Here is a 13,562-nt window from a genome sequence, read left to right as displayed (position 1 = left end):
AAAAGCATGCTGGCAAATGCTGCTCTGTTAATTGCTGTAATAAACAGACTTTATTATATCCCTTTGCAGTAAATGAATTATGTTGTCAGAGTAGATGGGGCATCTACCCTCGTGTTTATTTCGCACTGTGATACACGGCAGCAGCAGAAGCTAAACATTTATTTCCACCGACTCTGTTGCGGAGAAGGGAGACTGGGAGGAAGAAGAGCATGAACAGAAAGTGAGGTGATGGGGCCTAGGAGGTGGCTTCAGGAGATAAACTGAGCCCCTGGGGCTGTGAGCCTCACTTGTGCTATCTAGAAATTGGGGGAAGGCCGGCCTCCTGCCTCCTAGCATCTCAGAGAAATAGTGGGATAAAGCTGGCTGGAGGAGATGAGGTGGAGAACAGGGAAGGTGGTTTAGGACTACAATATGATCACACAGATATAAAGGTGCTTTTATTTTTTACAGGAGAATAAAGACCTTTAGTTGTACTTCTCAAGACTAGTGATGTAACAAATGGGAATTTTCAGACTTAACAAGGAGAGACAGATGCTGTAAGATGGCATAATATTAGGAACAAGAATGATTATATCATATAGTATGTGAATTATATATCAATAAAACTATCTTTTAAAAGGATTATTATATCATAACTCCACTTTGACTGGAGGGCCAGCAATTCCAAATTACCACTGAAGCAAGAGGCTCTGAGGGGGCCAGAGAGCTAGAGCCATCAGGTTTAACCCCAAAGCCAGCATCCTGTAAGGCATGGAGTAGCTGGGGCAGGATGAGGCTGAAGTGTCACATGCTGCTCCATAGTTTAGAGGGTGGATTGACTGCTCTTGGGAGGGGCTGCCCCTTCTCCCGGTGCAGCCACCACAGTGCTAGTACATAAGCACTCAATAGTGGTCGCTGATGGTCTGGGACAAATAAGTGCCCCACACCTTTCAGTCTCCAGGAGTCAGCTGGGGTGCCTGCCCCTGGCCCTTCTGCTGTCAGTATCCCAGTCCTTACCCCTTGTGTGGGGAAATGCGTGCTGTGCACTCCTGTCAATTCAATCCGTCCCATCAATACTGAGTTCTGACTGTGCAAAGCCCTCTGGGAAGAGCTGTAGGAGAAACACAGGGAAATCAGACATTGCCCTACCCCTTGAGGAACTCACAATTTAATAAAAAGCAACATGCAAAGGCTTGAAGGATGCGACATGCAAGATGTAGAGTACAAGCAAAGTGTTTGGAGAGTGGGGAGGGATCAGGGAAGGTTTCACAGTGGAGGTGGAATTTGAGCTGAGACTTGAAGGATGGAGCAGAAGGCATGTTCAAAGCACAGATCTCAGGACCCCTCTCTCCACTTTGCTAACGTCTACGACATTTGCCCATAGCTGTATGCACATGCAAAGCCAGCAGTCACCTTGCAAACAGGTGCTATACGTAGCCTCTCCTGTCACAGGTGGGCCCTATTGCTCCCAAATTCCTTTCCTCTCCAGGAGTCTGACATTTCAGTAGTGCTTCCTTTCTTTTACTTCAGCCTTTGATTCCCTGGGGCTTGTCATCCAGGAGGATGGTGAACACTGGGCAGTTATCAGGCATTTGCCCCACAGCATCAAAGAATACATTGGATTCCCTCCCATAGCAGGTTTCATTAGGATGGGAGAAAAGCATGAGCGTATCAGTGGGCATCTGGCCCCAGGGCGGCATGGGTTGGTGGGGGGAGAGGGCACCTGGTGGGGAAAAGGGGGCAAAGAAAGGGGTAGCTGGGAGCTCTGACAATGAACTTCCCCTACTTCACAGCTCTGCCTGGCCAGGCTATGCAGTCTATGCATACTTAAGCTCCTTCACTCTCTAGACCTCCTCCCTCCTATTCCCTTCCTCCTCTTTTCTTTCTCCAAGTACCTTTTCTCCTACCCTCCTTCCAAAGGATGTCCCATCATGTCCTAGCACACTGCCTAGGTCCAGACTGGGGAGAGAGGCATGGGCTGGCTGTCCTAAAGATGCTGTGTTTTTGTCCTGGATCTACCCCAGCTAAGATGCTTGTTAGTGGCCAGAAAGACGTGTGACTTCATCTGTCTAAACTCTGGTTTCCCTCCTTATAGAATAGGTGGATCTCTGCCTCCACCTTCCTTCCTCTCAACTGGCTATGGTGGGGAAGAGCACAAGACGTGGGTTCTGATCTCAATTCTCTTCGCTAGCTATGGCAGCCTAGAGAACTCAATCTCCCCAAACCTCTGTTTTCCATATGTAAAATACAGATAATAATGCTCGCCCCATTTTTTTTGAGGATCAAATAAGACAGCATGTGCTAGGGCTTCCCTGGTGGCGCAGTGGTTGAGAATCTGCCTGCCAATGCAGGGGACACGGGTTCGAGCCCTGGTCTGGGAAGATCCCACATGCCGCGGAGCAACTAGGCCCGAGAGCCACAACTACTGAGCCTGCCTGTCTGGAGCTTGTGCTCCACAACAAGAGAGGCTGCGATAGTGAGAGGCCCGCGCACCGCGATGAAGAGTGGCCCCCGCTTGCCGCAACTAGAGAAAGCCCTCGCACAGAAACGAAGACTCAACACAGCCAAAAATAAATAAATAAAAAAAAATAAAGGAATTCCTTAAAAAAAAAAAAAAAGACAGCATGTGCTAAAATGCTTACTTAGTGCCTGGCACAAAGCAGGAGTTCAATGAGTCAACTGAGGGGGTTAGTTAAAAGAATTAAAAGTGGCAGGAGATTCTGCATATCTCACATATCGTACTGACTCTAGCACAGTAGTGTGGTGTGGTGAAAGTCAGCTGGGGTTCCTCTAACTTCTTATTCTCCCTGTCCCCACAGGGCTGAGCGGTCTAGGACGAGTCACTTCCCTGGCCACATTTTGGGGAGCACCCTGCAGGCGGCGCTCTCCCATCATTTCCGCGTCAGCAGAGTTGGGGCTGCGGTAGGGAGCGAGGGGTGAGGGGAAGTGTGAAGGAAAAACAGCCCCACGCATCGCTCACATATTTACATCTGAACTGTCAAAATAGTTATTTTAAGTCGAGTTCCGTCTGCTGCGGGTTTAAAATCAAGCAGGGCGGGGGCGGGGGCGCCCTGCTGGGGAGGGGGGCGACGGGCGCGGCAGGCCTAGCGCGCGCACAGAGCGGCTCGGGGTGCTGGGGCTCCCTGGCGATGCTTGCACATGAGGCGGTGCGTGCGTGGGTGCAGCCTTTTCCTTTCGCCACTTTGCACCGAGCTTTGGTAGGCGCGGAAACCCAAATCTGCCTTTCCTGCTTCTCCGGAGCTGATGGGAAGGCTCCCCCAGTCTCAAGGGAAACCGCGCATCCTATCGTAGCCAAGATGGAGATCTGTCCCGTTCTTACGGTTCAGTGGGAAGGAGATTCCACGGCTTTGGTTGTCCACCCCCCACCCCACCCCAGTCCCTGATAACCTCAGCCTGGAAGTTCCTCTCCCTAGCCTACCATCAGCTCTCCTAGCTACACCTTGGGCCCATTCCAACTCTAAAGCAAGACCTCATGGGCTCCGGATCTAGGTCTCATTTTGAGGACCAGTTCCCCCACCCACACACAGCCATCCATACCAGAGCCCTTCGCAGGAAGGAAGGGGCTGGGGCATTCATCAGGAGCTGGTCAGCGTTTGGGTGGGCCTGAAGCTAAGGCCCCCTGGGTCTGCAAGCAGTGGAGAGAATGACTTAGCCTTAAATGTCAGGAATGGCAAGAATTCATTTTTCTCTGCAAAGTGAAGGGCCTGCGGGTTTGACGCTTGTGACGCTTCTTTCTGGCTCTCGCTCGCTCTCTCAGGGGCAGTGGGATTTGAGACAGACGCTGGCTGGCTCTGCTGCCATCAGTATGTGTCCCAGCCCTGTCCAATGTCTGCTCTGTAATGAGTACTGTTTCGGAATGTCACCTCTGTTAATGGGGAAGCGGCACCTGCACACAGCCAGAGCCACCTCTCTGTCTTCATTAGGCAATCCGCAGCCTGGCGGCCGGCTGCCCTCGCTGGGTGACAGATGAGGAGTGAGAGCAGCGGCCTCCTGTCCAGGATTCGTTCCCAGACAATGACCCCGAATGCCCGTCTCTGCCGGCCCCCTCCCCCAAGAGACAGCTGGGAAAAATGCCCTTCTAGGGCAAGGTGCGGCAAGGATAGATAATAGCTAAAAATACGGCAAAAGAGAGTGGAGGAGTCATTTCCAGAAACAGACACCTGCCCTAGCCCCTGTGGTCTCCTGTCCATATTGCATTTTAGGGTCTTCCCCTCCCCCACCCAGCTGTCTTCACAGGCCACTTTTTATGTCCCGTCTAGTAAATCCATACACCATGCAAAGTCACAGGATGAGGGTGTAACACTGTTCTAATTCCAGACTTCCTTCTAGGCAGACCTGTATATTGCCTCCCAGCAAAATCCTGCTCCCTTTAAACCTCAGCCCTAATATCCTCCTGAGACAGGGGACACTGAAATGAGCCAAGCCTCAAAATGGCATGAGACACTGACATGGCTTCAGTGGACCCCTGCTATCGTGATAAAAATGTCACCACGGATACCGTATTTCACTGGGTGGGCTCAGTGCTCCCCCTTCCCCTGCGGCTGTGTTATATCATCGCTGTGGCATCTCCTTCGTCTCCTTTACTGGCCAAGCAAGTTAAGCTGGACTCACAAGTGTCCTTCTGTACTTGTCTGTGTGTTGGAGGTGAAGGTGGGTTGGTCCTGCTTTGGAGGGTTAGGAGTGGAGGTGATGATCATTCAGAATTGCCTGAGGAACAGTCTCATCCAAAAGTTACACAGCTAGTTGGTTTCTTGACTGGGGCTGGTGGTAGAAGTGGCTTCACTTTGCCAGGCCCTCATTTTGAAAGGCTGTGAGGGGGCCACCTGGGGTTCTGGGCTCTTCCCATTACTCCTCTTCCCTGACTCAGTGAACAGCACCCTTGACCACCTAGATATTCAAGCCAGAAATCATCCTTCAATTCAAACCAGAGAGCCATCTTGACACCCCCCACTCTCCACCCCACATTTGATCCATCACTATATCCTGTTGGCTCTCCCTCCTAAATCTCCCTCACATCTACTTACTTCCATCTCCACGGCTAACACCTTAGTCCAAGCCGTCATCCCTTCTCACCTTGCCCTCCGGTCTCATCTCTACCACCCTCTCACTGATGCTGCTCCAGCCACCCTGACTTTCTTGCTGTTCCAGGTACAGATGACCCTCCCTGACCACCTGTTCTAAAAATTAGACCCCTCCCTCCCAAGTCCTTCTCTGTCCCATGTCAGTCTCATTATCACACTCTGAAATTCTCTTGTTCACTTCATTTGCTTGTTTGTGTGCTTTCCCCTTCAGAGGCATAAGCTCTAGGAGGGCAGGAACGCCTTCTGCTTTATTTACCCTTAAATCCACAGCACCAAGAACTGTGCCAGGCACGTGGTGGGACTCAGGAAATATTCGTTGAAGGAATGAATGAGTAAATGAATGAATGGGTTGCCACAACCTAATGGTACCCTGTCCCTGCGCCACTCCTATCATTCTCTCCATCACATCTAGAGGCATCTTCCTCAAACACGGATGTCTTCGTGCCACTCCCCGGCTCAAAGCCCTTCGGTGACAGGCAAAATGTTGGCAACTGTTGAAGCAGAGTGAAGGGTATGTGTGGATTTCATTATACTTTCACTCTGCTTGCTTGTAATTTATTTCTGCTGGAAACCGTTTAAAATAAATTGAATTTGAAAACTGTGGAAGCAAAAAACCATCATAAAACCTTCAGTGGCTTCCACTGTCCTCAGGGTAAAGCCTTGGAGCTCCTTCTCATGCCCTTCACTCACCAGCCCCTGAGTCTTCCAGCCTCACCCTTTACCAGTCACCCCATTGCTTTGCACACTGAGAGGATCCCCGTGAAACATCCACACTTCTTTTTTTTTTTGGCCATGCCCCACGGCATGTGGGATCCTTGTTCCCCGACCAGGGATCGAACCCGCGCCCCCTGCGGTGGAAGCGCGGAGTCTTAACCACTGGACCACCAAGGAAGTCCCCATCCACACTTCTCAGGACCAGGAACAGTTAGAATTCTCCGGAACAGTAGTTTTGTTTTCATTTTATGAGTATAGAATTGTAGATTTGTGTGCATGTGGCTGCTGGAAAGCTGGGTCAGCTTGGAGCTCCTCCTTCAAGGACAGTAAATGTACATTTAGGCCATTGGGGTTTCCATCTCTCTTAGCCTCGTTCTTGGCTCCATTTTATGCTCCTGCTTGTTCTCCCTTCTTTGCTTCTACCTTGATTATCTTTCTGTGCCTGTCTTCAAACCCTTGCTGGCACAGACTCTCCTTTAAGCTATGGGAATTCACTTCTCCTGGGTTTTAAGGGCAGGAATGGATGTCCCACCATGCCCTCTCCATCTTGGTTTGTCTTGTCTTTTATTAAATTTGGCTATTCTTTTGTGGGTTGTTCTCTTCCTGTGGTGTGAGCCCATTCCCTCCAGTGCATTCTCTCTCTCTCAAATGTCCCTTAGAGGAAAAGCAGATCCCTGACTGGTCTTTATAGGAGGACAAGCTATATACTTCCAGCTTCCCCTAGTTCACAGGGAAAGGTAGGCTATGATACTAAATGAGGTTGAGAGATGCCCTATCACACCTGTGTCCCCTCCCCACCAAGAGCCCTGGGATAGGACACTGGTGCCCCAGCAGAATAATGGGGTTTTACTCACAGCCCACACTTTTGAGTCCTTACTATGGGCACTACTGAAAATAGTGTATTAAGCACTTGAGGTGCATTAACTCAGTCCTCAGTCATTCTATGAAAAATATACTATTATTATATTTCCATTTCACAGATGTGAAAGCCAGGGCCCAGGGTAACAGAGCTTATAGTAAGTGGCAGGTCCAGGATAGGGACAGAGGCAGTCTGGCCCCAGAGTCTGCTCCTAACCACTCTGCATTTGCCTCTGAGGTCCTCTGGAGGGTCTTGAGCTCCTGGTCAAGACTCTGGCAGTCCACAGCCTCCCTGAATTCCCTCTGCTACTGTCTATTATCATTCCATGGGGAGAGTAGGGTGAAGGACCTCCGTGTCTCCCTCCCTACTGGCCTCTCTTCCCCTGCAGTGCATCTTGCCCTGCACTGTCAGATTAGTCTTCCTGATGGCCCTGCTGTCATCACTGAGCACCCTGTCAGAGGCCTCTAGGGGCAACCCATCACTGGCATCAGAGGGCCCCAGAATGGGAGGATCCTGGAGGGATAAGGGACATGAGGCCCTACACCCTTGTAGGAAATCCTAGGCCTCATCTGGTCCAAGCGTGTCCATCCACTTATGTAAAGCGAATCCTTTGCTGAAGCTAGACTGCTCTCATTCCCATCACTACTCCAGGTCTTTGTTCATGATGTGTCTGTCCTTGCCTGTAATGCCCATCCTCCTACTTCTGCGTATTCAGACTTTACTTGTTCGGTATGTCCCACTCCGAGTTCCACCTCCTCCAGGAAGCTCTCCCTGAACACCTCCCACCCCTAACCAGGGGTGATTTTTTTTCTCTGCTTCTGAACTTCTACAGCGTTTATGGGTACTGTGTTGGTATCTGATTATGAACTTTGACTTCTTACCTTTTATCTTAATGTGTTTTTTGTTTGTTTCTCTATTTAGAACGTAATCCCTTTGAGAACAAAAACCACATTTTAGATGTCTTTCTATTGTCCACAGATTATCCAAAGTTTCTTGCACTTGGGTTGTGCACAATAAATCTCCCTATACAGGACCTATAGGATACCAGAAAGGGAGCCCTCAAGATAATAATTTGTCAGCATCTAAGGGTTGGTTTGTCTTCATAACAGGACTAGAAGATAGATCCATTTTGGTTTTAAGAAGCAGCACAGAGAACAGGGTAGATGGGTAGCTTCCTAACTTTGAGTAGCAGTGAAATTCTGCCTTTAAAGGCAATCCTCATAGGAGCCCAATATGTAAAGCTGGCAGGGGTGGAGTAGTTCTGGCTGCCCTGGAGTGGGGCTGTCCTGTGCCCCCCACCCCTCCATGGCAGGTTAGAGGAAATCTTGGGGCTGGAGTATCATAGCTTGAAAACCACTAGGGAAGATCATGTCTTATTGTACTTCACATAAGCAGCATTTACTAATTTGGGTGCTGAAAGAAGAAACTGTATGCACTCAATCTTATTGAAAGCATATTTGCTGTTGTGTTTATAAAATGCCAATTAAGTGACTTTCTTCTCTTTGTTTCACACAAATTTGGTTTTGTTTTTTTCCATTAACCTTGTTCATGCCTTATTCTCTTGAGAAGATGCTTCTGCCAGAGCCCTCACGGCATTTGATTAAACAATCCGTTCATTCCTCTGTTGTCCCCATTAAACAGGCGGCTCCTTGAAAGCAGACACTCTGCTTTATCCAACTGCTCATCTTCAGTCTTAGCAGGGTGCCGGGTGCGTAGTAGGTGCTCGGTAACTGAACTCCCAAGGGATCTGACTCTCTAGTTACGCAGACACCTCTCAATGAGCCAGGCCCAGCTTGTGGCCTCTGTGGATGATCCACGCGGGATCTTAGTGTGGCGTGGCTTTCTCCTGCTGCTCAGCCTGAGACTGAGCTGAGCCACACTTCCCTCCCCTCCCCTGCTCCCCTCTTCCCATGCCCGACTGTCACGGGCTCTGAGAATATTAGTTAATTTTAATATTAGCCTAAGAAAGATTAATTAGGAAGGCAAATTTGCTCTTAAAAGTGTAATTAATTCCAAAGCCAAATAGAAGAGAGCTATGGATTATCTGCATTGCTGCTGCCTTAAAGTAGTGTGGAGAATCAAGGGCTGACTAGAGGAGCACAGAATAATTTTTTTTTTTTTTTGCTTTTTTTTTCACTGCACATTTTTTATTATTATTTTTTTAATTAATTTATTTATTTTTGGCTGTGCTGGGTCTTCGTTTCTGTGCGAGGGCTTTCTCTAGTTGCGGCAAGCGGGGGCCACTCTTCATCACGGTGCGCGGGCCTCTCACCATTGCGGCCTCTCTTGTTTCGGAGCACAGGCTCCAGACGCGCAGGCTCAGTAGTTGTGGCTCACGGGCCCAGTTGCTCCGCGGCATGTGGGCTCTTCCCAGACCAGGGCTCAAACCCGTGTCCCCTGCATTGGCAGGCAGACTCTCAACCACTGCGCCACCAGGGAAGCCCCCAGAATAATTTTTTACGTGTCAGTGCTGTGTAGACTAAACTCCAGATAGTTCCTTGTGAAGCGGGCTCGTGGCTGAGACAAAAGATTTAGACTGAGGTGGTGCCTGTGCAAGTGAGGCAAAGAGGAAACCTCCAATCAGACATCCTGTCTGGGCTGTTCCAACTCCTAAATCATTCACAGATCATGTGTCTTCCTCTCTTGTCCTCCCACAGACTGGCCTGGTCCAGGTCTGAGTCAGCTCTTTTCTGGACTATTGCAATGACTCCCCCAAGTAGCCTCCAGCCTCTGCCCTACCAACTCATTCTCCACTCAGAATCAAACTGAAATTGTATCATAGGCATAAAAACATCGTCCTCTACCTAGTGTCAAACATAAATTTGGTCATGCCATGTGCCACTTACAAACTTCCAAATGTGCCTAGAGGTGATTAAGTCCTTAGCCTGGCCCAAAGAACCCTTCATAAAGTGACCAGACCTGTCCACCTGGTTGATTTCCCTCTCGCTCACCACATCTTAGAATGACTGTCCCCAGCCCGCTTGTTACAGGGCAAACTACTGTTCGTTTTAGAAGTCTAAGCCCAAATGAAACTTTCAACCCTTAGAACCTTCCAATTCTGGGCTCCTGGAGCACTCTGTTAACAGCTTATCTTATTTTCTTGTAGTTATTTGCTTTCTTTTCTCTTTAAGGGAAGGAGCTCCTTAAAAGAAGGACTGTAGCTTTTGTATCTTTGTATTCTCTTCTTTCTCCCCTAAATTAGGCCAAGCATAAAGTCTGTCCCATAGGAGATGATCAATAAATATTTGTTGAAATAAATTGGTCAGTTAATGATTTCAACAATGATGCCAACTGGATTAGCTCACTGAAACTCAAACTTCCTTCTTTCTTCCCCAGTCAATAGTAAGTACAGCTTGAAATACCTGGGGAAATGCCTCAGTTCTCCATTTCCTTGTACCTGCCTAGCTGAGGTTCAGAGGCAGGTGGATTCGGGAGGAAAGTTGCAGGAGGCTGGCAAGTGATGCAGACTTCAGCCTGACAGCTGCTGATCTTTGCTTTAGTTGATTTCCCCCTTTGCAAATGGTTAGTGGCAATTGAAACTGCAAATCTACTATCTGCTCCCCTATGTAAATTGCATTTACATTTAAATTGTTCATTCTTCCAAAGGATGGGGTTAGTAAATAACAGCAGATTAAACTTGAGGAGAGGAAATTGTGCCCCATGTCAAACCTGAGACTGAAGTGACATCTGGCTTTTACTATTTCCGTTATTTCAGTTTAATAACAGCATGTGGCATTAAGGGAAAAGAAATTGGATCTACATTTTAATGAAAGGAGGAAGCTCTCAGGGTTTAGATACCTTATCATGTTGAATACCTAGTCGATTGGCAATTAAAACTTGTTTCCCTGGAGAAATGGAATAAAACATCTTTGCAGCCCTGGAGAGGATAAAACAAAAAACAAGCTAATGACCAGGACTTCACAGATAAAACCAAGGGAAACGGGTGCTATAAACATCAAAACCAAATATTTCAGGATACTGCAGAGTACAGGAATTCTTAAACAGAATAACACTGAGAATAGAATCATGAATATGCTGGTGGGATCCTCAAGAGAATAACTTCAGATAGAATGGTTTGCAAATAATAGGGGGCTCAACCCAATCAGATCATCTGATTGAATCCTTTGTCAACCTAGCTTGGTTTTAAACCCCACAGGCCTGACCAAGAAAATATTTTAGAAATGCCAGTTTCATCCCAATAGTCTGTTTAAATGGAAGCGGTCCCACCTGCTGGCTGCTTTTTTGTTGAAAGCAATTCTGGGAAATGTGGATAAAACGCTTGTGCATCCTAATAACCCAAGCCTATCATTTGTTTGCTTTGATTGAAACAAATGTGTCAATTTTCAAAGTCTTTGTGTGGTAAATCCAGTGTTCAGATGTTGGCAAATGTTTGCATTGCATGTTTGTTTGGAAACTGATGCTCTATTCAGAAACTCTAGAGCCATAGCCCTTGGAACCACAGCCTGGGATCACCCAATGAGCCTCCCTGACTATGCATGCAAAGATGGTCAGTCCTTTCCCAGTATCTGGAAAGTGTTGAAATGATAGACTCCCATGGGCAAGTGTAAATGGGATGGAGCCTCCTAAGAAAGAGACTGGATGTAGAATTTTTCTGAGGGTAGGGCTCATGAAAAATTAGAACAATGGAAAACATCTATATAGTACTTACTATGTGCCAAGCACTTTATGTGTATTATAACTCAGTGAATCCACGTAACAGCCCTGTGAGATAGGTACAGTTTTCATCCCCATTACAGACAAAGTAAAGGAGACACAGTGAGGTTAGTAACTTACCCCACCCAATGTCACCCAGCCGGTAAGAGACAGAGCTGGGATTTGACTCTAGCCAGGCTGGCTCCACTGTCCCCTTAACCCCTTCCAGTGATTTCCTCCTATCTCTGGTATTTAATGAAAGCATTGTGTTTTCACAAAGTTGTATTGTCTTGCATGATTGTTTTTAAAGTCTTAGCAGTTTTTTTTGAAATACCCAAGCTAATTGTCTGAGGGATTTTCCTTAAACAAAATGAAGCAACAATAACAAAAACTAGCCTCTGCAATATGGATAATAATATCTGTGCTGGAGGTCTTACAGGAGTGTGCAGAGGATGAAATGAGATGATATGAGAGTGCTTTGAAAAGGTCAAAGCCATCAAAATTCTGCGACATATTATTTATCTATAGTCTATACTGATTCTTATTCCTACATGAGCAATTCCTTAACAAGTTAATATGGGTTTCTGCCACTTTCTCTTGTCCCCTAGAGTAATATGGCCAAATTACCCAACTACTACTGTAAGTCTTTTGATAATGGCCTAGTCACTTGAGTCTGTTTGATTTCTCCTTTATCTTCCCAGTTTCTTGGCACCATTTGGTTTGGTAGCAGCTCCTTCTTACTCCCTGTGCATAATGATAACTTCTCTGTGTCTCTTGACATTTTACCATGGCAGTCTGCCTGTGAAGTCGACCAGTGCCTCCTTCTGTTTGAACTCAGGTTAAATTAATCATCTGACTTTCACATCAGTCTGTTGCCATGGGGCTTCTGATGTCACACTGTCAGTATTATGATTACCATAATACCTAACAGGCAAAAAGGGATTGGTTGCTAGTGGAAACCCTTGGGTGAAACTCACACAGTTTTAGTAACCAACCCAACTGCATAGACTTTAGACAACCATGTAAATGGGTAAGTGGATTAATCATTCAGTTGGATTCCATTTAAATATTTTTCTTCCATATGTGTGTTCCCTTTAAGCAATCGTCTAGTGTCACTTGAAACTGATGAGGGCTCTTTTGGAGGTTATTTTTGGGAAGGTGGTGAAACAACAGACAGCTGTTCTTGGGAACAAGTGTCATAGGATCTGCCTAAGCTAGCTTCCAGTTAAAAAAAGTCTGAGGTGCATTGTCCTTTTCCTTCATAACATTAGGTTGTTTACTAGTGGCCTGAAAGTGTCAATTCAGCTTCCCAAACACATAGGAAAGAAGGAAACTTACATTTACTAAGAACCTACTGTGTGCCAGAATGTGACTCTGGTCAAAGTATAGCTTTAAGGTGGAGAACTGGTAAGCTAGGTGTTCTTGAACAACCCTGTTATACACGATGATTCGCAGCTTTTTCTAGCTTGTATACAATGTTCTTCCTAATCGGACATTGATTGACCACTAATAAAGGCAAAGTCATCACTTAAAATTGGTCCAGATCCTCCTATGCTGAGTAATTGTCTTGCAGTCATTTTCACTGCAATATTAAAAAGACTGGAAACATAATAGAAGAGAGGTACAATAAATAAACTCCTGAACTAAAAGGTTTGTTAAAAGGTTTGACAAATGCGTCTGTCTTTTTAGGATCTTGTTAAGTAGGTGGAGGGGTCACTTTTAGGGGATAAAGGGATCAATGGAATAAAACTGACTGAACTTGAGGCTGTGCAGATTTGGAAAGCCATATCAAGACTTGCTTAAATCTATATAAATCAATTTGTGTGCCAGAGAATGAATAGCTGACTTTTTTCAAATGCCAATTCAGCAATTACAAAGTCTGCTGGCGGTTAATTAAAAACTACCATCTCATTATGTTCAGTTAAATTACAAGTGTGAAAAGACTACTGTTTGCTATAACTGAATGCTCTGTACTCTCTGTGCTCTCATCAAAAGGAGGGCAGGGATAAATAACTTTTATTTAACTCACTGAAAAATCTCTCTCAGCTCTTTCATGTTTAATTAACTTCTTCTCAGAGCTTGGGTCTTAACGTAGAGTTCCTAAGCAGTAATGGAAATATTTGTTCATTTTGTGCAGAAGATTTTTCTTCCATTAGTTGAGTAGAAAAGTTAGAAATAATTGAACCCCAAAGACACTGGGGAAAGTGACACCCATCCAAAGATTTGCATTGAGGCCACTAAATCCAGAAGAGATT

The sequence above is a fragment of the Balaenoptera acutorostrata genome, chromosome 1 (assembly GCF_949987535.1).
Source record: "Balaenoptera acutorostrata chromosome 1, mBalAcu1.1, whole genome shotgun sequence".
In the NCBI taxonomy this organism is placed as follows: domain Eukaryota; kingdom Metazoa; phylum Chordata; class Mammalia; order Artiodactyla; family Balaenopteridae; genus Balaenoptera; species Balaenoptera acutorostrata.
Note: the sequence above shows the minus strand (reverse complement) of the source record.